Raw genomic sequence first — 26596 nt, 5'->3', positions numbered from 1 at the left:
AGAAGCATGTGTCATACATTTTTATTAACTCACTGAACACAGGTGTTTCCTGATTATTTATTTGATTAACATAGTGACCAAAATTAAAACAGAATAAACATGCCCTGCTAGAGTTACTTTGTCTTTGCCTATCCATTTCCATTGTCATAGCCGTGGACACTGTTCAAAGTAGAGTTCAGTGTTTGGCCACTGTCTCATTTTAGTTTAGAACATAAAATCACTACAGATTCTTCCCAGTGCCAAGCATAATGCCTAAAGCAGAAGAGTCTGTTGAAGGAATAAATAAATATATGACTAAACATACACATATATGCAGGAATCTATTTAATGAAAAATGGTCACCCAGAGTGCCATAAATAAACCATCTTGCTCTTATTTTTACTTTCATTTTAAACTCCTCTTGCAGATAGGATGCCCAGGTATTCAGAGACTGTTGGAAGCATCGTGCATCAGGAAGGGATAGAGATAAAGAACCTAAAAAGGACCAAGTCTTTCAGTCCATAAATCAAATCCATAATTCCCACTAAGGCAGGTAAAACAATGACTAGAGCTAAGAAAAAAAATTACTCTATATCACGAGCTTATTTAAAAGCTACAGTCAGAGACCATTGTCCCAGGGCACACCAGAGACACTTCTAAAAGGTAGAGAAGTTTGAAGACGTTCATTAAGAAGATGTCGCCTGCATGTTCTGATAAAACAGGAAAGAAAAATGCATCTAAGGTTCCAATGAAACTAGGTGTATTCTTCCTCCCACCCTGTTTCTCTGAATGATTCTCTAAGTTACAATATGAGAAAAATGGAGCTTGAAATAGACAAAATGGGAGTAATTCTTTTTTCTTTTCACGAGATATCTTAATGGAATTGCTACTTCCTGCCTTCTGCACAAAGATTACTTGGTTTTTCCACATACTTAGGAAGGAAAATTTTAAGTTTCCAGTGAATGTACTTATTTTCAATAAGTACACCACTATGTTTCTAGATACCTTATAATTAGGATATTTAGGGGATATATTGTTTTGGTGGTTCCTTATCCAATTAGATTAGGTACCACTAATGCTTCCACGGTTTAATGGAAATGATAGCAAAAGTGTGAATGAATGCCTCCTCTGTGGGTAAAACTAAGCCTAGGAGCCAACAGCTATAGCAGTTAAATGTGCACCAGTTTTCATAAAAAGAGCAGCCACAGGCAGTGAAGGCTGGGCTGAAAGCACAGGACCAGAAAAAGCCTTCATGAGTCTCCTTTCTTGCAATCTGTATGCCTGCCTAACTCTTTGCTAATGCTGTCCTTTGCTCCATTAACAAATGTAGGCACCCACGTACCTCCTATAGCCAAAATTGGAGACTTTTTTTTTCTTTTTCTTTTTTTTTTTTTTTTTTTGCTTTTTCTCACCTTTCCTCTTTTAGCAAAAATATCAGCCTTTTTTTTCCCTTTAATTTCAAAAAAATTATGCATCACTCTTTGGAATTCTCCAAATCACCATAGTTCAGATTTCAGAGAAGAGTGATTCTTAGAATGATTTGCACTTTAAGCATGAAGAGTGACAGCCAAATGGCTCCTGTACCCAGTTAACCATGTTAACTTCCAGTGTTTAAAGCTAAAAACTGCAACTCATTAAAAACCAAAACCAAACCAAACAAACTCATGGACAGGGGAGAACAGACTAGTGGTTGCCAAGGGGGAGGGGAGGGAGTGGGATGGACTGGAAATTTGGGGTTAGTAGATGCAAACTAGCATTTGGAGTTTATAAGCAATGAGATCCTGCTGTGTAGCACAGGGAACTATATCTAATCACTTGTGATGGAACATGATGAAGGATAATATGAGAAAAATAATGTATATATATTTATAACTGGGTCACTTTGTTGTACAGCAGAAATTGACAGAACATTGTGTGTCAGCTGTAATAAGAATAATTTAAAAAAAACCAAACAGACCCCAAATACAAGATTCCCTATCATCCAATTAATGGATGCAAAACCTTCTTGAATTATTGGACTTGGCTGTTCTCATGAGGGCATTATGAAAGGAAGCAGAAGCTCGTTTTTTAGAGCCTGCACCTTGTTAAGCTTTACCTCTCATCATGAAGGGTGATCTCTAAGCAACAGAGTCACCCATTTTTTTCATTGATTCAATGGTCAGGTACCAGATCGAAAGACTACAGAATGAATTAAGATACAGTCTTTCTTTTCTTGGCGTTCAAGCATATAAAACTGTAAAATTATATATTTATATAAAATATAATATCATATATAGCATGTTATATGTTTATTATATGACCATAATTTTATATACAATAATGGAAAATGAGTTATGGAAAGACAAAAGTGCAACTGATAGTTTAACCTGGAATGGTTGAAAAGGCTTCACAGAGGAGGTGACAGTTGAGGCTTGAAATGTCACCCAGTAGAAAGGCATATTATGTGAATGAGTAAGTTCACTAGGATTGTCACAGAGGGGAGAAGGGACTTTAGATTTGCACTGATCAATAAGGTAGCAAGTACATGTGACTACTTAAATTTATTAAAAGGACAAGAATTTAAAATGCAATTCCTTAGGAGCCAACCACATTTCAAATATTCAACAGCCACATTTGGCCAGCGACTTACTGTGTAGGTCAGCATAGATATAGAATATGCCCATGATAGCAGGAAGTTCCACTGGACAGTGCTGGTGTGGAAAGTCATGCAAGAAGGTGGATGGCATTCAGACTGGGCAAACTCCACATGAGATAGCCTGGGACCTGCGATGTGGGGCCCTTTACTGGAGTGCTTGCATTTATACCTGGACAAATGTTCCAGGAGCAACAGAATACAAAGAAACTATAAGGGACTAAAAGTAACTGCATGCATGCACAGTTGGGGCAGTTATGAACAATAAGATGCAAATAGGCCACAAACCAACTGCCCTTTCTGAGGTGCTGAGAGCAGAAGCAGGGAGCCGTGCATGATCCAGGCTCCACCATGGGAGTGGGTAGGCTACTGAAACCACCCCTCCTGCCTGACCCATTGATCTGTCGCCACCCTCGCTCCATTTAAGGAAGCAGCTCACCTCCCTCCTGGTGGGTGAACAAGGGAACTGGTTACTTCTTTTCACTCCCTTGGGCTGCAGAATGAGTCCTGATAAAGCCTGGTCTGAAATCCTTTTCTTGACTTTTTATCAATTTCTATTGATTGAAGGGTCTAAGGTCATGATTCAGTAACAAACACAAAGACTTGAGTTGAATGTTCTGCGAGTGGATAGCTTTATCCAGAGAAAGCAAAAGGTAAGAAGAAAAGAGGAGGTTCTCTGGTGTATACTGCCATTTAGAGGTGCATGGAGGAGGAAGTGGTACCAGCCAGTTAACCTGAAAAGGAATGGTGGGAAGAATGGCATCAGGAAAATGGAATCATAGAAGTTCAGCAAGGAGAGTAGACAAGTCCAGAGCTGCTAAGAATGCCTGGTAATGTAGAAAATCTCATGGAAACCGAAAACTGATCTTGAATCCTAAAAAATAAGAAGTCACCTGTCAGTGCTACTGATAGTGATGGTTGGTTAAGTAGAGGAGTGTGTGTGTGTGTGTGTGTGCGTGCGTTTTGGAGTGGATGTGAATAGGTTGAAGTATGTAGTAGACTGAATAGGGCTCCAAAGATATGTCTACATTGCAGCCCTCAGAAGCCTAAAAAGCTAAGGAAGATTTTCCCCCAGAGCCTCCAGAAGGAATGTGGTCCTGCTGATTGACTTCTGTCCTCCAGAGCTTTGAAAGAAGCAATTTCTGTCCTTTGAGCCAGCTGTTTGTATTGATTTGTTATAGCTGCTGCAGGAAACAAACACAAAGGCATTCAGGAGCAAATAGGTGTAACGATGGAGTTCCCTGGTGGATCTCATCACTGCTATGGCTCAGGTGGCTGCTATGATGTGGGTTTGATCCCTGGCCTGGGAACTTCCTCATACTGTGACCCGAGCTATATCAGTGATCCTTAACCTGCTAAGCCATCTGGAAACTCCTCTGTTTTGCAGCAGACAAACTATTCTCAGTGGATCAAGTTCTGTATTAAGTCTAAAAACAATTCATTTAAATCCATATGAAACTGCTATTCTTGTAGGTTTTTTTTCAGGCAGTTATTGGCAACTGCAGAAGGTCCAAACTTTCCCTCTCACATTGCTCCAGGGCAGTCTAGACATTGGAAAGGCACATGATTCCACTTGACACTGCATTAACAATTCTTTTGCTAAGGATACTGGGGTGGAGGCACAGGTTCTACTAACCTCCATTGCTGTGTCTTTATTTCCAGCAACCGCGCTCATCAGGATTCTCTGGTTACTTCTTTCTCCCACAGAATGAATGTGAGGAGTGAAGAAGCTGGTCCATACACTTTAGTCACTTGGATTCGTGAAAGTTCAGAACACAAATGAGGTAGAATTATTTATATTATTATTTCATTATTAAGCTTATTATTATTTTTTTTCTTTTTAGGGCTGCACCTGCAGCATATGGAAGTTCCCAGGCTAGGGGTCAAATCAGAGCTGCAGCTGCTGGTCTATACCACAGCCACAGCAACACAGGATCTGAGCTGCATCTGCAACCTATACCACAGCTCACAGAAATGTCAGATTCTTAACCCACTGAGCGAGGCCAGGGATCAAACCTGCTTCCTCATGGTTCCTAGTTGGGTTGTTACCACTGAGCCATGACGGGAACTCCCTAGATTTCATTATTAACATCGTGATCCCCCTTGTCTGGGTGAGACTTGGAAGTTTTTGACCTGATGAATCAAGATGATATTACATGCAATTCGTTAAGTTTATTCTTTAATTCTCTCCTTTTTGTTTCTAAGTGCTTAGTACTTAGTGCTTGGGACTACTGAGATTTTCTTTTCACTGACAAGAGGTACACTGTCTTTTAAAAAGTCACTCTTTCCTATGTCACCTAATGAATTGCAACAACATAAAATGAGGTTATAATATATTTCTTAACTTAAATATATTTAATATGAAGTTTGACCTGATAGAATTGCCTTTTGGAGTACAGATTCCCTCAAGATGCTACCCTATGTATACGCAAACATTTGTGTGCAGAATATAAAACCATAAAAGAGAACCCTGTTTTATATTGTGTGTTGATGTGTGTGTATTTTATGTGTGTGCCTTCAGAGAATGAATTTTTTTTTTTTTTCTGTATGGAACACCTTTCACTTAACGGGGCATTACAAGTCACCTTGACTGTATAGTGTAGAGGCTCACAGCCTCTTCAGAGTCTTCATTTTCCTGATTCTATACTCAATTAGGTACCAAACACAAACTCCTGTTCTTGTGTTCTTATGTAGTGTTTAAATGTACCGATTCCATAAAAAAAAAAATCACTTAATATAAAGAAAACAAATACTCATTTTTATTACCACACTAAATACTTTTGCCAGCAAATGCTTTTAGGGGTGCTTTTATTTATGGATTTTTCTCAGTGCTGGAGAGCTTTTGTCTTTTTTAGTGCTTTATATTTATAGTTGTGGGATGATCATTTTCTGGTTGGTTTCACATTGAGCTCTTTCACAACTAGCTGGAGTAGTAATAGTTTCATACTGTTTATACTTTCTCCCCCTGAGTCCTCTGTTAAATCTTTTTCATTCTATCAGTGACACTGCAGTATATTATGCTATACATTCTTAGGCTATTAACTTTGGCACTGCTAATGGTTTCTCTAGCATTATATATATACATAATACACAGCACATAAAACATGTAAATGTTTCCTATTGAAACAAGGAAACTCAAAACACAATGAACCCTGTCAGCGAAGAAAAAAAAAAAAAAGAGCAAGAGATTTTTTTTTTTTCCCTCAGGTGAGATTTCAAGAGCGAAACAGGTTTATAAAATCCCAGTGTTGGAGAACAAAGTAAATTATAAAAGACCCCTAAAGGGAGAGATTTCGTCTTCTTAAAAAACAGCTTGTTTGGTATTCCATTCCTACACTTGATTTTTTTTTTTTTTTTTGAAGTAACAGTAGCAACCTAATAGTTTTCTTGATGAGAAGAAAATGTCTGAGTCTCTGAGAGAAGGAAGGGAGACCCTTGACCTCTGACTTGTACATCATTGTACTCAGATCCTTATAAAGGAGCCCTGAGGAGTAGCACTAGTAGCTTTTCTGTTCTAACAGCTCAAAGCCTAGGAGACTTTAACCTGGAGGTGGTTTCTGTAAAGCAGCTGGGAAACAAACACTCTTGGGGACAGAGTTGTCTGCAAAAGATTTAGGAAGGTGTTCCTTACTGGCACAGGGGGATAAGGATCTGGCATTGCCACTGCTGTGGCTTGGGTTTGATCCCTGGCCTAGGGACTTCTACATGCCATGGGTGAGGACAAAAAAAAAAAAAAAAAATTAAGGGAGTAGGTTGATTCAGAAATGGCTCCCCAAATAGAAGAAAGGAAGCTGATTAGAGCCATACTAGCAAGCAGTATTTGCTTCTTCACAGTGAGGGTTGCTTAACCCAAAAGAGACATCTTTGGAAGCCACTGGAGTCCTGTCTGACTTCACATTCTAGCTTTAAAAAAATTACTTATTTTTAAAATTTTATTTTTCTTAGAGTATAATTGATTTACAGCATTGTGTCAATTTCTGCTATACAGCATCGTGACCCAGTCATATAAATAATTTATTTTTCTCATATTATTTTCCATCATGTTCTATCCCAAGAGAGTGGATATAGTTCCCTGTGCTGTATATAGTAAGACCTCATTACTTATCTTTTCTAAATGTAAGAGTTTGCCTCTGCCAACCCCAAAGTCTTCGTCTATCTTGCCCCTCCCCTTGGCATCCACAGGTCTGCTTTCCATGTCTGTGAATCTCTTTCTGTTTTGTAGATCGGTTCATTTGTGCCATATTTTAGATTCCACATATAAGTGATATCATATGGTATTTGTCTTTCTCTTTCTGACGTACTTCACTTAGTATGAGGATCTCTAGTTTTGTTTTGTTTTGTTTTTTTAAATCAAACAGGATGATTTAGAAAACACCATTCATGGGAGCTTAAATACTTAATATGGACTTTTTCAGGCCAAGCACTCAATGACTATAGTGGGGGTAGGGATGGATGGATGGAGGAGAGAGTAGAACAAAGAGAAACAGGATAAGGTGAGAAGTCACATGTGAAGAGAATGGGATCACTCACATGAGAAAGAGAAACACTCAGGGGGAAAGTCAGGGAAAAGAAAAGAAAGCTAGAGGAGCAAGGGAAGTCAGGTTGTACTGCAGCCTAATCCATACCTAGAAGTGCAGAGCTTAGGGGTATGGTACACAGAGCAGGAAGAACAGTGCATTTTCTTTTCTTTTTTTTTCTTTTAATAATTTTTTTTATTAAAGTACAGTTGATTTACAATGTTCTATCAATTTCTGCTATATAGCAAAGTGACCCAGTCATACATATATATATATATTCTTTTTCTCATATTTCACTTTGGTCTATCAGAAGTGATTGGATATAGTTCCCTGCGCTATACTGAAGGACCTCATTGCTTATGCATTCTAAATGTAATAGTTTGCATCTATTAACCCAAAACTCCCAGCCCATCCCCCTTCCTTCCCACCTCCCCCTTGCCAACTACAAGCCAGTGCACTTCCTTAATGCACTAAGGGGGACTGAAGAAACGTTTACAAAATACTTACGGATGTTGCCCCAGCAGCATGCAGACATCCACATCTGGCTGGGTCCTTCCCTGCCCAGATTTACTCCCTGTGGGGTGATGGAAGGAGGAGGCCTTGTAACAGCCTAGCTGGCTGTCCTTACAGATGTTCATTTTTTTCCAGAAAATGGTGTCCTAGACGAGGGAGGCCTGCAGACGGAAGTGAGGTCAATGTCAGGTTTCCATGCCAGGAACCAGAACAATGGGTACATTGGAGGGTTATCATGGGTCAAACCCCAATGCAGCTCATTGAAACAGGAAGGCCAGTCCCAGAGCCGTCTCATTAACTCTCCCCTGGAAGTTTGACACCATGAACCCCTTCTGGTGGGAGGGAGGGGCTGGAGAGAAACAGAGATTAAAGCAAAAAAAAAAAAAAAAAAAAGCCTAATTGTTACATAATATTTTTTTTTCTCCTGATATTATTAAATTTATTATTCACAGTTCTTTTCCTAAATTTTCCAAGGTAAGGATCTGGTTTACGGGCAGAGATAAAGTTCCCCAGATAAAACTGGATACTTTCTTAAAAGCTGCATTTTCAAGGTTAATGCTATGGTGTATACCTTAGCCTTTTTGGACATTCGACAGAGAGCTCCTCAGAGGAGCTGTTGTCTCTTGGAAACCGAGAGGGCAAACAATCAGTTCCGTTCTCCTCTGAGGTGAGGGTGTGAGCTCTCAGGGAGCAAAGAATACACGGGCGCCAGCAAGCCCGAACACACAGGTTAGTACCGCCTGGCTGACCTAACTCACAGGTGTGTGGTTGCCGGGTAACGCTGGGGCCTCAGGGTCCTTTAAGAAGGCCTGCAGTTGGGCTGGGAGAGGTGTGGGCAAGGCCTGGGGCGACAGTTGGGGGTGGGGCAAACAGAGTCACTCTCAGGGCAGCTGGCAGTGCGACTGCTTCTCACCTTTGGGGCAAGTGGAAACAAGCCCTGAATGGTGGGTGGCTCTTCCTCACCTGCCTGACAAAAGGGCTCTGATTAGCCATGGTCATGCAGAAGGAAGGAAAGCAAAACTGTGTTGTGCATTATTTAAAGATATATATGCACACACACACACACACACACACACAGATATATATCTCACACACTTCCTGCCCTTGATACAGTTACATTCTAAAATTCCTCTCAATCTTGGACAAATTTATGTATGAATCACATTTCCATATATTTAAAGAGTAAAATGACTTTTGGAAAGCCACTGACTCTTTGGAACACACCTGGATTCTAGCCCCAAATTTGCCACTTCCTTCCTCTCCAGTATTAGCCAGAAGGCACCCTGTCGTTTGAGATTCACATGGTATTTGCTCAAATTTCTGTGTGTTGGGGGAAACCCAGCAAATTCCCTGCAGTCTCTTTAGGGATTCCTATGGATTTCATTTACCTTCTACAACCCCTACTTTGTTCTTGCAGGGATTTTATTCAGATCATGAGTCACATGACCCCTTGCATTTGGTCTGCATGTTGAGTCTGCCATTTCCTAAACCATTTATCAGGCAAATTCGTAAGTCTGGAACACTTTGTTCCCAAAAAAGGTCAGCTGCATAAGGACCTACTGGGCCTTCAGCTAATGTTGCTTTGTTTTTTAGTGGGTAATAGTAGCTTCTAGTCATTTGTGTACTCTTAGGGGTCTACCTTTCATTAAATTTGAGCAAGAAAAGCTTTAAGTGAAAGGGGAGTTGCAGCGTAACTGTGCATAGCAGCATAGGTGGTGGTTGCAACCTGGAATTCATTTATGAAAACAGGCCCCGTGCTTAAGAGCAGAGTCTCTTTAATTTCAGAGTGTGCATTTGTGAGTTAGTTTCAAAGAAGGGTGAATATTGGGAGTTGCCTGGCCTAGCCTAGTTCATGGTTTGCCTTTACAGCTGTGACTTTCCCAAGCTCAGAGTCTTACTTTTTCACCTTGGGATATGCATTGGTCTCTGCATCTGTTTCAAGTGAAGAAAAGATGAGTTATCTAATAAAGCTGTTGGAAAACCAAGAACTTGAGGTTGAAGCAGAGGCAGCCAAGCTGCTTTGTCACTGCCTGCAATCAGGCAGGCAGTGGGGGAGACCGCAAAGGCCAACCTTCCTAGCCGAAGGGTTATCATTCTACTTTATAGGCTTGAGTCATTGTGAGAAAAGAAAGATTTATAGGCATTCTTTCAACACTTACTCAACAAATATTTATTGAACACCTACCCTGTTCTGAGTTCTGCAGTATATTCAGAAATCAGGGCTGCAGACAGGTCTTTTCCTCCTCACTCTTCTCCAACACTGCTCTTTTTAACTGCCTCTAGATCATATCCTAAGTATCAATCCATGTATTGATTGAATGCTTACATGTGTAAAAGCTCATACAGGGCTGACATTGTCAATATTTGCGAAGCCTAAGACTTGGAAACTCGGAGGAAGCTTATTTTCTGTAGGTATGTGCTTTCATGTACGTTCTAGTGCAGCTCAAGTTGAGTTTATGTTTTTGTTTTTGTTTGTAAAAGCCCAAACAAACTCATACACAGAGAGCACTCAAGACTGGGAATGATAAAAAGCACTTCTAAGAAGCCAATCCAGACTGCTGCCTTGGATTCTGACATTGTAGGATCTCAGCATCAATGTGTATTTGAAAAGATGTCTTTTTAAGAAAACCTAAAATATTTGTATAGAGATGCTAACAGCTGGGTAGATGATACTTGTCCTGTTTTATCATAATGAAGTTCAGGATCTAAAATGAGAGGAGATGGCTCATTATTAAGGAGATGCCACATTTGGCAGGTGAAAATGTGGCCCTTGGTAATAATCATCACCCATGATGTTCTATCTCAAATGTGTGAATAAGGAAAACACAACCTTTGTGAAGCCCTTGGCAGCCCTCCAGAGGTTCATACAATGCCAAAGACAAAGGCTGGGGAGAAGAGCTTCCCTTTCTGAATATGTCAGCCGTCTTTAGTGGACCTCTTACCCCACTGAAGTGAGCACACGTGGCTTCAAATGCAGCTCACAGAGTTCAGTGCACTCCCAAAAGAATTGCACCATGTTAATTCTAGAGTGTTTCTCAACTTTTCAAAATTTAAAACTCTTGTAATGCTTTCTCATTCCATCTTCTAGAGAAGCAAGGCTGGCCAAATAGATGTTAACCAGTCATAGATTTTCTGTGACAACGGCAGTAAGTATATAAATTTACGCTTCATCAAATAGCTGGATGCCTTGGATGGTCCCAGTTTACCCTTGTTGTATTGGTGAAAATATTAGAGTATGCCTCTTTTACTCTACGTGTCGTAGTTTGAGCGATAAACGATGGTCATCTTATTTTTAACCTGGATCCTAATCTCTTACCAGTTGAAAGTAACTTCTTCAGGGTCATTCCAACTTAGTCTGTCTAGGACTATTTGAATTTGGATGAGTCATCAAACTCCTCCATGGTTGAGTGTGGTCATTGAAATAGCGCTGTTGTATGGACAGATATTATCCATCTCCTCCCTTGTATGAACACTTGTGTCGAGTGTTAGTCACCTTAATCACATTATTTTGATGTGAGAGTTTCTCTCCAGCTGAGATGGGATGACTGGATGTTGGGGGGTTCCTTCATGCTAGTCTAAATTTGGGCTTCATGATGGGCAAAGGAGAGTGACAGGGTTTGTCCATATGATGTGCCAAATATTTGTTTCCAAAAAGTATATGGTAATAAACTAGGTGAGAAGAAATGGGAATATTAGCAAGAACTTTGGAGAGTTGTACCTATGTGTCTGGGAAGTCTCAAAATGAACATCTCCTTGAGTTAAATGGGAGAGAACTTCTGAATGAGTTTCTATCAGGTTCCTATCTCCTCAACTCAAATCTAGGCCATTGGTTTAATAGTTCCTTCCTTCTCATCTTTCAGAACAGTTTTTTTTTCTTTTTTTCTTTTTAGAGCCACACCTGCAGCATATGGAAGTTCCCAGGGCAAGGGGCTGAATCAGAGCTGCGACTGCCAGCCTACTCCACAGCAACACAGGATCCGAGCTGATGTCTGCAACCTATACTGCAGCTTATGGCAATGCGAGATCCTCAAGCCATTGAGTGAGACTAGGAATTGAACCCATATCCTCACGGATACTACTCGAGTTCATAACCCACTGAGCCACAATGAGAACTCCCTCAATACAGTTTTGTGTTATTAAAAACAATACCGCAGCACCACGGGGCAGGACGGCTTTTGGCGATGAATCATGTGATCCCCGTGTGCTAGTTTATAAATTGTTAACTGCTTTGGGATTCACAGGGATGAAAGATGCTTTATTTATTGTCCTTTGAGATGAAAGATGCATAATTTATAACAGTAGGATTACTATTTTATTTACTCTTGTGATGCTGAAATCACATTCTTTTCTAGTGATGGAACTGCAGAATCCGTTTTAATTTGGGGGCGAGTATCTTGTTCAAAGCTTCAGTGTTGGAGGGTCTGGTTACTCAAATGTGGGTATTGTATGAATGAAACAGTATGATCCTTTTGTTGTTACACAAAGGCTTCATTCTCCTGCTCACAAGTGTTAGTGGGATGTTAAACGTGTGTGTGTGTGATGTAAAGATGCTGGCTCTCCTGTGTGTTCATGCAGGCTTATGATGACATAATTATGTAGATTCTCTTAATGTATCTTTTACTATCAGTTGTAGGCTTTCCATAGTCTTCTCTTTCAGTGATCCTAGGACCTGCGTATGGCACTGTTATGTTTCCAGATAATCACTTTCCAGCATCTAAAAATATCAACAGCTTTGTGATTAGAAAAACGCCAGCTTCCTGATTGATAGAACCCTTAGAATTCTTCACTTTACAACGTTGTAGGGACAGCCAGTTTGCTTGCTTGCATGATTTTAACTAAAAGATGTGGATCCCTTCTTGGTTCCAAGATTTGGAACAATTGCTTTAATTTTAAAAAATATTTGTCCTAAGTCACCTCTGCATCAAATGGACTGTGGCAAGCCATGGATGTGTGTGTGTGGATAGGGGGAGGGAGGCAGGAATGTTGGAGTTGCTTTGTATCTGGTTATTTCACTGGTTCTCTCTTCCTTTTGAGGAACTAATGTCTTCTACTCAGAATCTTAGGATGGAGCAACAGTGGAACTATGGAATATAAGAGAGCAGGGTGTCAATGGCTATTAGCTTCTTCTTTTCAAAATTTTTTTTCAGTTCTTCCAGAGGAAAGGTGCTTGCTTGCCTTTCAGTTGTTGGTCAAATAGCAATAGTAGGAAAGGACAGGTATCCATAGACAGATGGTCCCACCCTGTAGGACAGCACTTCACAAAATATCCAGCATGACTTGTTGAGAAAACATGGGGAAACAGATGACCCAAACCAGGATCTTACCTCTTAAAATGATCTTACCAGTTTGCTTACATGTTACAATTTTATTAGGATATTAATTTGCTTTCTTATCTAGACTCAGTTTGGAATTGCTAAGGATTATCTTTTGGAAATATGGAAAGTATTTCTAGAAACTGTAATTCCCCTGCTCACTATTCCTAGTGCAGGAAACTGTGACTTTTGTTTTTTTGTTTGTTTTGTCTCTTTAGGGCTGCATCCATGGCATATGGAAGTTCCCAGAATAGGGGTCGAATAGGAGCTGTAGCTGCTAGCGTACACCACAGCTACAGCAACATGGGATCGGAGCCTCATCTGCGACCTGTACCAGAGCTCACAGCAATGCCAGATCCTTAAGCATTGAGTGAGGCCAGAGATCGAACCTGTATCCTCATGGACACCTGTCAGGTTCGTTAACCACTGAGCCATGATAGGGACTCCAGTGAACTGTGACTCTTTAAAGTTGTTCTACTTGACAGTAGAAGCAAATGAAGGGAAGCTAAGGCCTAACTGTCTTTGTGTGTATGGAAAACCCTGGCGTAAGATAAGGAGAACTAGCAATCATGTCTCCTTTAAAGACAGAAATTTCTTCAGCTGAAGTGAGGAAATTAGAATCTGGTTTCAGAAAGTCCTGTCTGAGTCAGTCCTCTGCAGATGCTAGGGGGTTTTACAGACCACGTTTCTGTGGATGCCTGTGGCTCCTATTTCCTGCACTGTTGAGGCTGTAGTTGTTTCAGCAAAGAGCAGATAGACACCTATTTAGAATGACTTAGAGAAATACAGAATTGGGGGTGTTCAAACGTGGTATTCTGCAGAGCAGAAACTAAATCTGATTTTCTTTCTAGTCAGTTGGCTGGTACCCAGACAAGGTCCCCAGTTTCTAAGCACCAGCACCAACGTGTTTTCTGTTCGGCAAACTCTGGATTGCTTCTCAGAAACAAGAAAACAAGCTAAAGATTATGGGGGCATCTTCCAGTTCTTGATGACTGAAACTGAAAAGAAAGTCTATCTTTTTTTTTTTTTTTTTTTTGTCTTTTTGTCTTTTCTAGGGCCATACCCGCAGCATATGGAGGTTCCCAGGCTAAGGGTTGAATCGGAGCTGTAGATGCCTGCCTACGCCAGGCCCACAGCAACATAGGATCTGAGCCCCATCTGCGACCTACACCACAGCTCACAGCAACGCTGGGTCCTTAACCCACTGAGCGAGGCCAGGGATCGAACCCGCAACCTCATGATTCCTAGTCGGATTCATTAATCACTGAGCCATGACAGGAATTCCTTTTTTTTTTTTTAAGGAAGTCTGTCTTTACAGAGCTTGAAATCATATTTAGTGTATCAAAATGGAAATTACATTTATATTCAAAATGCGAATAGCATAAATTTTTTATGTTTTTTCTCATGAGTTTTTTTTTTTATTTACCTAGTAATGTGTGGTTACCTTTGCTTTCCCCTCCTTTTCATTATTATGACTTTTTTTTTTTTTTTTTTTTTTTTTGCGTTAAATTTGCCTCTGGAGTATAAAGCAGAAGTGTTTGCTTGTTGCTTTGGAAACTTTCTGTGGTTGTTCAGAATGGCACCAAGTCACTGCCGGGTTAATAGAGCTGCTTTAAATATAACCATATTTTATTAAAGCTATGACAAATACATTGGGGTTTTATCACTTGTGATGAATGTTTCATTTCATTGAGATCAATTCTAATTCTGGAAATTAAATGTTCACCCAAGAAAGGAACATGACATCTTTCTCAACCTCAAAAAAAAAAAAAAAAGGAAAAGAAATTTTGTTCCATAAGAGAGGAAATCTTCCTAGTCCTGGTTTCCCAGAGGCCTACTGGTCATTTTAGGAACAAGGAGCTAAGTTCTTTTTCCATTCTTTTTAAAAATCTCTGCAGCTTCTGCCCCATACTCTAATCATCTAAGTGGCTTGGCTTCAGAATGATGGAATTCTAGAACATTGGTATCTGCTTGGCCCAATCTCTTCACTTTATAGATGAGAAATACAAAGTGACTTGACCAAGGCCATTAGCTATTTAATGGGAGAAATGAGACTTAAAACCTATTTCTGGGATCTTTTATTACTAGTTTTTTTTAATTCTTGTAAATTCTTTTTAAAGCACATTCTCTTTATAAACCACCAGTTCTAGAGAGCAGGAAAAATAATGTTACCATTAGGAAGAAGCAAATAGAGACCATGTGAGGTCAAGAGATTCCCAGTAGCAGAACCTATAATAGCAATATATGCATAGAGTGAGAGAAGCCTGCATGCAAATCATCATCAATTTGGGCTGCAAATGTGCCTTTTTAGGATCACCCCAGACTGAGACAATCACTGACTGTTGAAGTCTCCCCTTCCCGTGCCTCTGCCTTAGAGCCATTACCTGATCATCACCTGTAATAGTGACGATATTATTCTTGACTATCTCTGCTGCAGTGTCTGCCTGCTTTTTGCTGTAATGTTTCAGCTTTTAGGTTTCAGCACTGATGAAATAAGAGAGAGGCAAACATTAGATCTGCTCCTTTGGAACAGTTGCTCTCCTATGTCCAGACAGTCTTTATAAATACTAAGCAAGGACAGTCGAAAAGATTACATGGGAAAAGGGATCACTCGTGATCCTCAGACCTCAGAACGTACAAATCGCTTGGTGTTTCACTGGAACATAAAGCTATTTCATGACATGTCTGCTTGTTCTGGCTCTGTGTCTGAGATAACTCCCTGAGGATGCCCTCTGCTTTCACTGTGTTATGTGGGCTGCTGCAGAAGCCTGGGTGTGTTGAAGCACTCCCGGCAGGCAGAAGTGTGTGAGGAATGTTCTGACACAGTCATAGTCCTCATCTCTCAAGCTTCTAAAAGTCGTGATTACTGTCATTGTCTCTCCTTTTAGGTAATGTGTACTGATTAAGGCCCAAGTTAGAACTGGGGCAGATCTTAGCTTATTATAATTAGTTACTTAGCAGTAGTATTTGCTGAGTTGCCTACAATAAACCAGGCATTTCATGTAGTTTCCTTCCTTCCTTCCTCCCTTCCTTCCTTCTTTCTTTCCTTCCTCCCTCCCTTTGAAAGCTTACAACTCCAAAGTTAAAGGGAAGCTCAGAAAGAGAGCTTGGCCACATTCCCACAAGCAGACTTATGTTAGATACGAGATGACCATTCCTCCCAGTTGCCCTCAATAATTATCAAAAGATCTTCACTGTACAGTCCAGATTTGGTCAAATAGTATATGGTCATCCCACTTCATTAGCACCAGAATTGATCTGAAGCAAAATTGTGAAGTGGGAGAAGCTTATCTTTGGCCCCTTCTTGTATCACCTGTCCCCAGGAGAAATGTTCCTGGGAACATAATTTTCTCCTCCGCCTCTTTGAACCTCACTTATTCTGTTTCGGCTGGTTATTAACTTGTTGCTGGTAAATGCTGGTGCACCAAGATTCCTGTTGGCCTTCTTTATCCACAAACCAGCCAAGAGTTCTCTGCCATTTTGTTCCACAAACCTCAATCCAGCCAATGCTTTCTCATTCGGCACCATTGAGAATGAGGTGAGACAGTCTATGTTTCTGTTTTTCCTACAAAATTATGAAATTGTGAAGAGCCAGGATAGTGTTTTGTTAATGCATTCTCAGTACCTAGCAGTGTGCCTGGAAAAAAAATAGTCTGTGAAAGCTTAGCAATCTAAGATTTTCTGCTCCTGTCCTTTGATCTCTCAATTCCTGGAACTTTCTGATTGCTGACTCCTTTCTAGGACTTTTCGTCATCAACTTTGTTTTTCCTTTCAGCTTCTGAAGGTTCTCTGACTTCCCCACTATACACTGAGTCTTCCATTTTACTGTATTTCCTGATATTTATATTGTCATGATGTGTGTCTTTCTTCATTGTTTTAAATCTAGTGTAACCTGCCTTTCTAGCAGTTACACCTCAAATTTAGTCAAGATGATCATAGCTTGTGCTTGGCCTGCTTTGTTTTCTGCTATCTGTCCAAAAGCTAATCACCCTTTTTTTCTATTTGTAAAATCTGATCTTGGATGAGTTGGAAAGCATGGGTTTGAACTCTAACTTTGTATCCTTCTAGCTGCCTGACCTGTAACTTAGCCTCTTTGAACTCACATTCCCTATCGATGAAAAATAGGTAATAACAATACCTTCTACTCTAGAATGAATGAGATAATATATGTAGAAGAAATTTGCTGATCAACATGAAGCTGTTTCTGCTATGTCCAAAATTAGTGCTTTGCACCAGTTGACAAGAGGTTCTTTAAACACAAAAATTCTCTTCAAACTCTAATAACAAACTCTCCTAAGGCAAGGAGTGAAAACATTAAGATTTGGCATATCACCTTGGAAAGATAGCCAACTCTAGACTAGATCATCTTTGGAATCAGTAGAAACTGCTCTTTTACAATTTGCTAAATTTAGATTTGCAAGATGTATCCAATTAAAGGTTCTCTAAATTTAATGTTTGTAAATTATTTAAAAATCAGTTTCTTAGACTTTTAAGCAAGTCTGGATGTTTAAGCCTGACAATAGATTTAATACAACAGATAATGAGTACAATAATAGTAAACCCTGGGCTGTCTCACACATTAATGTTGGTCTGAGCCTTTAGAACAAGTGAAAAATAGACATGAAAACCTAAGGAAAAGTCAGACAGGGCAGTGCCTATCTTAAGTGAAGTCTTGGTATTAAAATTTCAGATGAATGGGAGTAAAAATCTTAGAGAATTCTGTCAGTTGGAAAATGTAAATATTTTCCAAATTTTATTTATGTCCCAAAATACCTTAACCTGTTTCTGTTAAGTATAGAATTCTCAATATTAATATTTTCTATAAGAGTATAACATTATTTTTAAGAATATTATTCTCTTTCACTTTGTGGGAAGACTTCAGATTATGATCAGGGGAGATGCTCCTAGGAAATACTAAATGAATGAGAAAGTCTGACACTACCTAGTATGATTGAGAGATATTAAGATGCTGTCTTTGGGGAGTTCCTTTGTGGCATAGCAGGTTAAGGATCTGGCATTGTCATTGCAGCAGCTTGGGCTGCTGTGGTGAGGGTTTGATCCCTGGCCTGAGAACTTCTACATGTCACGGGCATGGCTAAAAACAAACAAAAACCCCCCCAGGGAGTTCCCCTCATGGCGCAGTGGTTAACGAATCTGACTAGGAACCATGAGGTTGCGGGTTCGGTCTCTGCCCTTGCTCAGTGGGTTGACGATCCGGCGTTGCCGTGAGCTGTGGTGTAGTTTGCAGATGCGGCTCGGATCCCGCGTTGCTGTGGCTCTGGCGTAGGCCGGTGGCTACAGCTCTGATTAGACCCCTAGCCTGGGAACCTCCATATGCCATGGAAGCGGCCCAAAGAAATAGCAAGAAGACAAAAAAAAAAACAAAAAAAAACCAAAAAAAACCCCAAACAACTCTAAACAAAAAAGATGCCATATTTATACTAATTTGGAGAGTTTGAATTATTCTCTCTCTCTATATTTTTAATTCTTTTGAATGTTTATCTTTAGCCAAAAATGCATTGGAAATGCACTCTAAGCTAAAGTGATTTAAAAGGTTTTGAAATCTGGGGGCTGATGGTGGTGGTATAAATACCACTTATAGTGTGAATGTGACTAATACCTTTTTGCTTTGCTGCTCTGTTTCGTGAGTCAAAAATTCTTCCTCATGATAATGATGCTTCAAGCTGGTTAAGTAACAGGTGAAAACCTTTGAAGAGCTTGTGTGATGATTGGGACATACTTCACTGAAGATCTGTAGATTTCTGAAAGCTCTGTTCTCTGTTCAAAATGGTCAAAGGAGTAAGAGAATCACTAGGCTGACGGTGGTTTGTGCAACTTTGGATCCTTCAAGTATTTATTTTTAATCTATGTGTCAGATAGCCCCCATGTTATTGATATCTTTTTATCAGGAAACCAGTTAAGCATGATTGGTGGAAAAGAACTATACACATTTAAGGAGACCTATACCTATATCAGAAAATGTAACACTGCAGTCAGGAGTTGGCTAACATTTTCTATAAAGGGCTAGAGAGTAAATATTTTTAGCTCCAGAGGCCATATGATCTCTGTTATAACTGCTGAGTTTTGCCGTCATGGTGTGAAAGCAACCATAGATAGTATGTAAACATATAAGCATATCTGTGTTCCAGTAAAACCTTGTATAAAGAGGCAAAAGGGCAGATTTGGAATGCAGGTTATAATTTGCTCACACCTGTTCTAAGCAGTAGCTTTGTCATTGCTTAAATTTTTTAACCTAATTTTCTCCAGGGAAAGGATTCACACCAATATACAAGACCGCAAAGAACTTAATAATCATTAAAACCGAGAGAAGGGCTCAGACATATTGCTATAGCTGAAAAGCTTCTTTGGGAGAGAGTAAGTGATTTATTCTCTAATCCTGTGTACTTTATTCAGAGCAAATAAACAGCTGAGGTGAAAAATTAAACAAGAAGACAATGTGACTCTCTCCTTCTTGGATGAGTCTCAAAGCCCATCCTCTGAATGTAATTACTGAAGAGTTGACTATATATGGATGAGTTGTCTATGAACTAAATAGAAACTAGCTTCAAAATCCAGGAAAAAATGTAATCAGATTCTAGGACTGAGGCATCACAATGCCAAGTCGCAGATGACTCACCTTGTTAGTCTCACCTGCTTTTCCTCTGGCTCTAATTGAACCATTTTCCTACATGTTTCCACATGAGAGAAAGAAAAAAAGGGGAGGGGAAAGCTAGAACAATAATTAAGGATGACTTTGGGAGAAGAGACAGTGGGGGTGGCAAAAATGGTTAAAAAATAAAAAAAGAGGAAATAAACCATTTGAGACAAATCCGATTGCAAACAAAAGTTCTAAGTAAGTGGAATTATCTTTGGCATTATCAACGCTTTCATCTTTTCACTCGACCCCATCATGTCCAGCACCCACAGCATCTACACCTCCGTGTGCCCTACACACGGTAAGGCCAAACAATAGGGAATTTGTCAGAGTTTGGAGCAGAGAAAGGTTTATGCAGGCTGGTGCAAGGAGATGGGTCCCCCCCAAAGAACTGAACTCCCTGAAGGCTTTCAGCAAAGCCTTTTTAGAGGCAGGGGAGGGGAGGGGCATGATTAGTTGTTGCAAATATCTTTGTGTTGGATCTTTTGTTTCTGTAGCTATTCATGTAGGTCAGATCACCATGTTCCTATAAACCTCCAACAAAACAAATATTCTCTGTTCCACAACTTTTTATCTAAAAATGCAATACTCTTAAAGGTGATTGCCTTAATAATAGTCTATCCTGTATATTTCAGGCTATAGGCAGATTCTTTTGCGAAAGGTGCAAAGCCAGGATGACTAAACACAAGTGACAGAGGACGAAAGTTAAAGTTAAGGTTAAAATAAAGAAACCGATCTCATATGGAGTCAGATTTGTTCTTCCCTGTTACATCTTGATGGACCAGAGACCTTCTTGCTACCTTGGGTGGGGGTTGCATCTCTTGGCTTCTCTTTTCTTTCTCTTCTTTCCTCTCATCAGATTTTTCATATAATCTTAGATAGCTTCTAAGAGGAAGGGCAGTTTGTTTGAGCTAACTTTTATATTAATGTGGGAATACTTGATATCCCCAAGTTAATCTATAACTTATAACATCCAAGAAGTGTAGGGAGATAATTTTAAGCAGAGACGAATTCCGTGGTATCCCTGAAATGACATCAAATAAGCCATAACTTCTCCAGCTTTTTGGTCATTACAGGCATCTGTTACCAGCCTTGATCACAAAAAAAAAAAAAAAAACCACACACACACATTGTGAATCTATTGTCCAAGGGGCAGAAGATTTTCTGGAATTTTTTTTTTTTTTTTGTCTTTTTAGGTCTGCACCCGAAGAATATGAAAGTCCCAGGCTAGGGGTGGAATCGAAGCCCTAGCTGCTGCCCTACAACACAGCCACTGCAACGTGGTATCCGAGCGCATCTGTGACCTACACCACAGCTCACGGCAATGCCAGATCCTTAAACCACTGAGCGAGGCCAGGGATTGAACCTGCATCCTTATGGATATGGTCGGGTTCGTTACTGCTGAGCCATGACAGGGACTCCTACTTCTTTGAGTTTTGAAGATCACTCTTAGTTTTAGATAGTTTTAATATCTACATATGGTAGCTTGAGAATCTACTTCATATCAAGATGTAAATATCCTTAATAGTCCTCTGGATTTCAGGGAGATTGAAATCTCTAGATTGGGCTGCAAGATAATTTGCTTCTTAAACATCACTTGCTATTCCTAGAGATTCCCTTTCTCTTGATTCACTTTCCTCCATGGGGGACTTCACCCTGGTTTCTTCATTCTCTCATGAATAACTGTAGTAATGGTCTTGTGTGTGGCAGACTTTTCCCCAAAATTTTGAAATAATGGTGGGCAATTATAATGATAGTACCATGTAGACACCAACATAAATATAATACTAGATACTGTAGCCTCAAAAATTCATCAGTTATTTCTGAAAATAGGATGTTGACTTCCTCTCTTCTTAGGACCTTTACCTTGGCAGCAGGAGGCTCTTTCTTTCCTCTTTCCTATAAACATAGAACTTAGCTTCTAAGTTCTATGCTATCATCTTGAGAGGAAAAAGCAGATGCAGTCAGTTCTTGTGTTATAATAACAGCAGAGTTTCCCTTCTCCTGCTGTATTATTGACTCACCTGTAATCTCCTAATTACAAATGCAGTCAGCTTTTCTTAGTTCTACTTCTTGATTTGTTTTGTTTTGTCTCTTTATGGCTAAACCCGAGGCATGTGGAAGTTCCCAGGCTAGGGGTTGAATTGAGCTGTAGCCGCTGGCCTACGCCACTGCCATAGAAATGCCAGATCGGAGCCATGTCTGCAACCTATACCACAGCTCACAGCAATGCTGGATCCTTAACTCACTGAGTGAGGCCAGGGATTGAACCTGCATCCCCATAGATACCGTCGGGCTCATTTCCAATGAGCCACAGTGGGAACTCCTCAGTTCTGCTTCTTAAAATCTTTAGTATATAGAACTGTTTTCCACTCTTACCTTGCAGTTTTTTTCATATTTTGGCTTCCATGACATGGCACTTGCTTGGTTTTTTTTTTTTTTTTTAACTCATTGAACATTTCTTTTCTATTGCATTTCCCCCCCACCCCACCCCCAGTAATCAAGCCCAAGGATTATAGGTTAAAATATGAGCTGCAGTATGGAAGTGTCAGGGCATTTTATGATAGGAGTCAGAGAAGGAAATTTTCAGTAAATTAGGAAAATTATAAAATCTGTCCATCCATCTCTGATCACTCGCACATTGATTAAAAAACACGACTTAGTGTGTATTTGACTATTTTACTTTTAAAATAATAGGCTCTATCAATTCCTTCTATGCCTTATCCCCTCTTCACTTGCCTATTTACCAGTGGAATAAAGCATTCAGTCATTCATGCTGGAAATAATGCATCGTTATTGAAAAATTTATCTTCTTTCCCTTTGAGATTTAGATGACAAGCAAGTCCTTATCACATTTTAATTCCCGCTTCTCTCACTCCTATCTTTTCATTTATATTTCCATTGCCAGCACGCTAGTCGAGTCCTGCATTACCTTCAACTTCTACAATTACCTCTGGAGACACAGAACAAAATTTTTCTATTCCCCCAGGAGTGAATAAGTGGAACAAAGGATCCTTGAAATTCAGTGAGCATAGGGTTGTTTCACTACTGGATTTCCGTACTATACAAGCATTCTGTTGCTTTTGGTACAATTAAATCTGACAAATGTTTTTAATGAGATATTGCAGAATTTATTTGAACTTCTCTCCAACAAATTGGCAAGCCTAGAGGTGTGCTCTGTCTGGACTTTATTTTATTGTTTATTTATTATTATTATTGTTATTATTTTGCTTTTTAGGGTTGCACCTTCGGAATATGGAAGTTCCCAGGCTAGGGGGTCAAATCAGAGCTATAGCTGCTGGCCTACACCACAGCCACAGCAACACGGGATCCAAGTCCTGTCTGTGACCTACACCACAGCTCATGGCAACACTGGATCCTTAACCCACTGAGCGAGGCCAGGGATCAAACCCGCTTCCTCATGGATATTAGTCGGATTCATTTCCACTGAGCCCCAGTGGGAACTCCCCTGGCTGGACTTTAGGAAGCTGTGTCTAGTGTAGAAGTGAATGAGAATGACTCTCAGCTGCCAGCTGTGGAACAATCTGAAAACAGAAGTGTATATAATGGACGTGGCATATTTTATAATTATATATTAAATAATTATAATAATATAAACTTTTTTACCTTCATAGTCAACGGAGTGTATTTTCTTAAAAAATTGGGTGATGTTAAATCAGATCCAGTTTTCTTTGCCCTGGAAGCGTGTCTGGCAATATGGCTAGAAGAGATTAGTGCATGGTTTGTAGTCCTTGATGGAGATGTCTTTGTGTATCTTCTTGGCAGCTTTGCAGATAATCTGTTCGTATACATCTGGTGTATTGCTGTGAAATGTTGCACTTATAGCTTCTAAAACACCTGTTACTTGTTACTTTTCTTACTGAGAAACATATAGGCTTTAATTTTATCTTACCCACATATTTTTGTCTTTGAGATGCTGGGTCAATCTACTGAGTTTCAGGTTAATATAACACCTATAGAATAAAAAGATATCCCTAAGACACCAAACTAGATGGTGGAAAAATCTGGAATAGAGCCTGGGTATTCTATACCCTAATTCAATGATTTTTATAATTGTGTCTGGAGGTGGGGAGGTGAGTGGGGAAAATAAGATACACAACTTTTGGGAAAACTGAAATGTAGGAATTGACTTTGGGGAGAGGCAGTGAAGAGGATAATTAAGGGGAAAATAGCACACTGAGAAACAAGACAGTAGATACAAAATAGGAGTAGTGAGAATAATAAAAAGGAAGTATCCAGTAAGCGAAAATAGACAATGTGACCCATTAACTATTTTGAGGTTGAGGAAATCCCTTTAGGTCTCATGAAAATTTTTCATATAGCAATGTTTTAACTACCTTGATTTCTTTGAAGGGCTTTTTTCATGAAACTAGGAAGTAATCAAGGATTTTCTTGAGTGCAGTTTCATGTCTGATTTAAGTGGCATGGCTTGACTCATCACTGTATTTAATTTAATCTTGTCTGATGGTTTTCCAAAGATGGCAGATGCAGAGTAAAACAGGCTTATTTACCAGGAAAGGTATACCTCTTGAGTCAACAACTTTCTGGAACCTGTAGGATGATCAGAATTCAGTACAGGCCTCCAGGATTCTCTTCCTTCTTTTCTATTGTGCTTTATGCATTTCCTTCCATAAGGCTTCACTTTGGGGAAAAAAGAAGCCAAATCCTTAGGGTGCTTTCTCTCTATAAAAAATAATCTGTGGTTTTATGTGCCAGATAAGCTTGCTTCTCTGGGCAGAGATTAACAAACTTTCTCTTAAAAGGACCAGATAGTGAATATTTTAGCTTCGTAAACCATACTGACAGGTGTAGGCCAATACACATTTGCAACTACTCAGCTTTACTAATGCCGTGCAAAAGGTACAGAAGGTTTACAATGGGCATAACTGTGTTCCAGCAAAATTTTACTTACAAAAAAGTCCTTGCCCACTTGAAATTATCAAGGCAGAAGAGCAAAAAGAAAACACAGTGAAGAAAAGTGAAGAGAGCCTAAGGGACTTACAGTATAGAACCAAGTAGATCAATATATGCATAATGGGAATCCCAGAAGGAGAAGAGAGACAAAAGAGCAGATAGCTTATTTGAAGAAATAATGGCCCAGAACTGCCCAAATTTGAGGAAAAAAATCAACATACAAATTTAAGAAGCTCAATGAATCCAACTATGAAAAAATCCAAAGAGGCTCACATCGACATGTTATAATCAAACTGTCAAAATTCACAAAGAGAGAATCTTAAACGCAGCAAGAGAAAAGTGGTTGATCATGTACAAGGAAGCTCTTATAGGACTATCATCAGATTTCTCAACAGAAAACTTGCAGGCCAGAAGAGGGTGGGGCGGCATATTCAATGTGCTGAAAGAAAAATACTGTCAACCAAGAATACCATATGTGACAAAATTGTCTTTTAAAAAGGAGGGAGTAATTAAGACTTTCCCAGATAAACAAAAGCTAGAGGAATTCATTTCACCACTAGATCTTCCCTATAATAAATGCTAAAGGGAGTCCTTCTACTTGAAATGAAAGGGTGCTAGACAAAATCATACGAAAATATAAAGATCTTTAGTAAAGACGAATACGTAGACAAATATTCACTCCTGTAGTATTGTAATGTTGTTATGTAAGTCACTTTTAATCAGCGTATAGAATTTAAAGGGCAAAGCATAAAAATAACTGTAAGTCCATACTACTAGGTAAAACAATTTAATATTTTTAAATTTAATCTCTGGGGGCCAGAGATGTAAACAAGTAGAATATTTGTATGTGATTAAAGTTAGATTGTTTTCAGTTTAAAATAGATTGTTATAACCTTAGGATGCCTTATGTAATCCTCATGGTAACCACAAAAAAAAAATACCTATAGAATATATGCAAATGAGAAAGGAATCAAAGTATGCCATTACAGAAAAATCAAAGAAAAGCAGTAAGAGAAGAAAAACACAAAAGAGCTACAAGACATACAGAAAACAAGCAAAATGGCAGTAGTAAATTCATCACTGTCAGTAATTAATTTAAATGTAAATTGATTAAAACCCCAATCAAAAGATATAGATGCTCACCATCACTAATCATCAGAGGAATGCAAATCAAAACCACAATGAGATATCATCTCAGACCCATTAGGATGGCCACTATAAAAAAAGCAAAAAAAAAAAAAGAACCAATGCTGGAGGGGATGTTAAGAAATTGGAACTTTTGTACTGCTGATAGGAATGTAAACTGGTGTAGCCATTATGGACAATAGTATGGAAGTTCCTCAAAAATTAAAAATAGAACTACCACATAATCCAGCAACCCTATTTCTGCACATATATCTAATAAAACTAGGATCTCAAAAAGATATTTCCACACTTATGTTCATTGGAGCAGTATTCACAATAGCCAAGAGGTGTATGCAACTCAAATGTCCATGGATGGATGGATACAGAAAATATGGAACATTATTCAGCCTTGAAAAGATGAAATTCTGTCACGTGCTACAACACAGCTTAATCTTAAGTATATTATGCCAAGTGAAATAAACCAGTCACAAAAGACAAATACAATAATAATACACACATGAAAAATCTAAAGTAGTCAAATTCATAGAAATAGGAAGCAGAATGGTGATTATCAGCAACTAGAAGGGTGGAAAATAGGGAGCTGGTGGTCAATGGATGTAGTTTCAGTTTTGGAGGATGAAAAAATTCTGGAGATCTATTGCAGAGCAATGTAAATATGCTTAACACTGTTGAAGTGGACACTTTTTTTAAAATGGTTGAGATGGTAAATTTTATGTTGTGTGTGTGTATTTTTGTTTTTTATCACAACTTAAAAAAAAAAAGTCCTGATTCTGAGTTGGTCTTTGGGTCATAGTTCACTATCTTTGCAGAGCATCAAACTTTTATGAAATAGAAAGGAAAATGACAAAGGAGTGCTTTCTTTGTTTACCATGGAACATGAAACAAGACATGGTTTTGTAATTCTTTG

The 26596-nt window shown here is 39.2% G+C and overlaps 1 protein-coding gene and 1 long non-coding RNA gene across 15 annotated transcripts in view; one reads left to right on the top strand and one right to left on the bottom strand.

Moving 5' to 3' along the window:
* The window catches only part of LOC110261733 (uncharacterized), a 1083992-nt gene that overhangs the window by 182972 nt on the left and 874424 nt on the right, over positions 1 to 26596 (bottom strand). For 4 of the 7 annotated variants that reach the window (XR_014809657.1, XR_014809656.1, XR_014809654.1 and 1 more), the window contains one exon: positions 7636 to 7802. The gene's annotated coding sequence lies outside the window, so the exon portion shown is untranslated. Of the gene's footprint in view, positions 1 to 7635; positions 7803 to 18573; positions 18732 to 26596 lie in introns of those variants that run through there. The other 3 variants (XM_084967489.1, XR_014809655.1, XR_014809659.1) reach the window with 3 other exon arrangements.
* Positions 1 to 26596, top strand: part of LOC146401208 (uncharacterized) — a 268508-nt gene that overhangs the window by 130397 nt on the left and 111515 nt on the right. The window contains exon 4 of one of the 8 annotated variants that reach the window (XR_014809678.1): positions 4319 to 8034. The exons of the other annotated variants lie outside the window; for them this stretch is intronic. This is a non-coding gene — a long non-coding RNA (uncharacterized LOC146401208). Of the gene's footprint in view, positions 1 to 4318; positions 8035 to 26596 lie in introns of those variants that run through there. 8 annotated transcript variants of the gene reach the window in all.

This window comes from Sus scrofa, chromosome 7 (assembly GCF_054392235.1).
Source record: "Sus scrofa isolate SSC_HxYL_T2T_F1_AM1 chromosome 7, Sscrofa_HxYL_maternal_Yorkshire_Landrace_v2.0, whole genome shotgun sequence".
NCBI lineage: Eukaryota > Metazoa > Chordata > Mammalia > Artiodactyla > Suidae > Sus > Sus scrofa.
This window is presented reverse-complemented; position numbering and strand designations above follow the sequence as displayed.